Genomic DNA, 3,252 nt, shown 5'->3' on the forward strand with positions numbered 1-3,252 from the left:
GTTTTAGAGTCAGTTAAAGTTAAATTAAAAAAGCTGCAGGATAAAGTGTAACTGGATAGACAATTGTCTTCTACTGTTGATATGGGGTTCACTTGGTGGATGACACCCTGCCTGTAATATAGCAAACAACCATAATGCTTTGCTAGATCTGAACCAGAGTGCAACATTGTGGTCAGCTCATCAGTAATATCAATAAATGCAATGCTGTCGTCTTGAGTGGGATTTGGCTTTACTTTCTAGAAAACATTGAAGAGCTTCATAAAAGTAGCATTATACAGGAGCAGAGCCTTGAGCTTCTGAGCTGACTGCTAGTTCTAAACTGAAATCACTCAAAGTTTAGAAAAAAATTCATCAGTTTTATTATCCTGAGCAGTAAACAGGCAGTTTCCAATTGGACTCTATGATCTAGTCTTAACTCTATTTTTTGTTATCGTTTTGATTGACTGTGCTCTCTTCTGGTATCTGAAGTTCTGTAGTTATATTTGGTCACATCCATCTTTGCATTTTTTTTTCTTCCACCTCCATTGTGTACATGTGCTCTGGTCTTTCCAACAGGCTCTCCCTCACCTCTATTTTGTGCAACTTCTCTTGCATTTGAGGAAAGAAACCCAAGTTCTCCTCACTTGAGATTCTTTTCCCAAAATTGATTAGTATTTCAAGTTTCCCATGCTGAAATTAGGATCTGTGCTACCATTTTAACCACCTACTTTAAAGCAGTACAATACCTATGCAGTATAAACTCTTCCTGCTTTAAAAAAAAAAAAATAATAAAAATAAAAAGCCTTTTCTATCTTCCCTCTATTCTGGCTTTCTGTCACCTCATCTTTGGTTCTCAGATGCTGGTAATTTTTTCTTCTTTCTAAGGCACCATCTTCATTTGCTGAATCTTCCTGTATATGTTGCTACATATACAATTACAGCTCATTTCAAAGCAACTAGAATACTGCTCCGCTTTACAATACGCATCTTCAAAGGTGACAAAGCTGGCTATCAGTAAGTTAAATGCACTCACAGTCTGAAATGACTCAGATTATGGGAAAGTAATAGCAAACAGATTGCTGAATTTTCAGGAGAAAGCATACTGAGAGTCTCTCTCTTCTGCAACAGGCTGCAACAACTGTTAAGAAAAGCTTTTGCTTTATGAACATGCAGTTCTTACAAATGTTCATAAAGCAACAAGATATGGAAAAATAGTGTGTCCCCCCCAGGAGTCATACAGAACTTTTATTGGGCATAAGAGCGATAAACTGAGAACAAATTAGCTGATTAAAGCATTTTCTTGTAATTCATGCTGGATTGCCTGGCCAATATCCCAAATGTTGAACAGGGAAAGGGGAAATAAGATTAGTTAAGTGTTAAACAGTAAGAACCATCTTCAGCATTGCCCAAATTAGAAATGTCTATTTCTTTAGCACTTAGAGCAAGTCTTTTATGAGGAGATGAATATGCACTTTTAGACTACAACTTTTCTCCTTTTAATAGAATTCCTTCTGCTGCTAATCAACAAGCATTATATAAACTAATTTTCATTTATGTCAAACTCAGTAAGACAAGAAAAAACACACGTTAGTTCTACAATACACAGGAAATAATAATAATAAAAAAACCCTTTTACTGAGAGTCCTGAAGGGGGGAGTCTTCTGTGTCAGAGAGGGACAAATGGGTAATTTAAAATTTACAGAAAGAGGAGTTTAAGGAATAGTGGAAGCCAATTTTAGGGGTTTTGACTTCCAGACATCTGAAGCAACACAGTTTCAGAATTCTTATTTCTAAAAACAATTTAACAATTTAATGATGAATTGAAACAGTTGACTGGATTTTAGGGAAAGATATATGTTCTGGATTTCCTAATTCAAAATTGCTCACAAAATAGAAGTATATTGGAAAAAAGGTCACATCTTAAAATTATAGGCACCACTGATTTGATACAGAAATAGAAAGTCTTGGAAAATAATCCCTGTAGAACAGCAGATAATGAAAAACAAAACTCCATCAAGAACTGGTGTTTTTAATTTGAATCAGACTATCAACTAGACAGATTACTTGGATCCATCTAGTAGTGTTTTGTCCATTAGGACAAGATGCTGCAGTTCCTATTTGGTCACAGGTGCACCAATACTGAAAAGTGGCATCAGTCCTGAGGACGTGGCATTTGGAAGTGAACTTCGAAGAGCTGGTTAGAAAAAGAAAATACCCTTGCCCTATCCCCCACTCCTCCCCAGGACAAACAAATCAGTGAAGCTACAGTAAAACTTCAGTAGTATTATGAAATTAGAATATTCTGGATTATTAGTTACAAGGCCTGATTTCTTAAAAAGAAGTCTTATGCCACTGTTAGCACCTCCACAGTATTAATTTTTAGACGTCAGCGATAACCATGAAAGTTTTTGCAGATTCACGGTATCGAGACTTTGATACCGTGAATTGATAGACCTTTTTCCTGCTTTCCTCTTCTACCTCCCAATGAAGTGCCATCTTCATATATATAACCTTGCTTTGCAAATTGCTCAGTGTCATTTCATTCAAAAAAACCCCACAGTAGTAAGTTAATAAATATTCCATTTTTAAGACTACAGCTATTTTGCTTTTTCCTCCTTATTCCCTTCTCTAGTTCTTTCCTTCTCATTTCTGTGTTCTCTGCTGACTGCCCAGGTAACTACAGCAATTTTCTAGTCTGTTTTATGTCAGCCAGCTCCTATTTGTACTCTGTAGTATTTCACTCCAACAGCTATGCCAATAAAAGTAAGATCCCCAAATTTAGTACTACATTCAATGCTGCACAAACAATTCTGAATTTTCATAGCCATATCACGTTCACCGACAGTTCACCAGGAGTGTGTGTGTGTGTTTGAACTTTGTCTCTTAGCACAAGATGAACTGTTTATTAATGAGCATGCTGTGAAGCAACACACAGGCTATTTTTCAGAGCTGAAAGACAGGAAAGCTCTTTTTACATGGTAGCTCTATGTGCTACCTTGTGTATCTTCATGCAGAAACTCACATATATACACACAATGGAGACAAAAGGATGCAAGATGTCCTATGCAGGGAGAGGAAATAATAACTGTTAACATTAACTACAGATTCCTACTCAGCCACAAGGAAATGGCTTTGCATAAGCTGCCTCTTTTTTTTTTTTTTATTTTGGTTCAGTGAGGCTTTCACCATTTGCATGCTGATGCATTTGTATCCTGATATTCATTAAATGAGTCTTTTTAATTAAGAAATTCTAAGAAAGCAAGAATTCAAACA

The sequence above is a fragment of the Dromaius novaehollandiae genome, chromosome W (assembly GCF_036370855.1).
Source record: "Dromaius novaehollandiae isolate bDroNov1 chromosome W, bDroNov1.hap1, whole genome shotgun sequence".
In the NCBI taxonomy this organism is placed as follows: Eukaryota; Metazoa; Chordata; class Aves; order Casuariiformes; family Dromaiidae; genus Dromaius; species Dromaius novaehollandiae.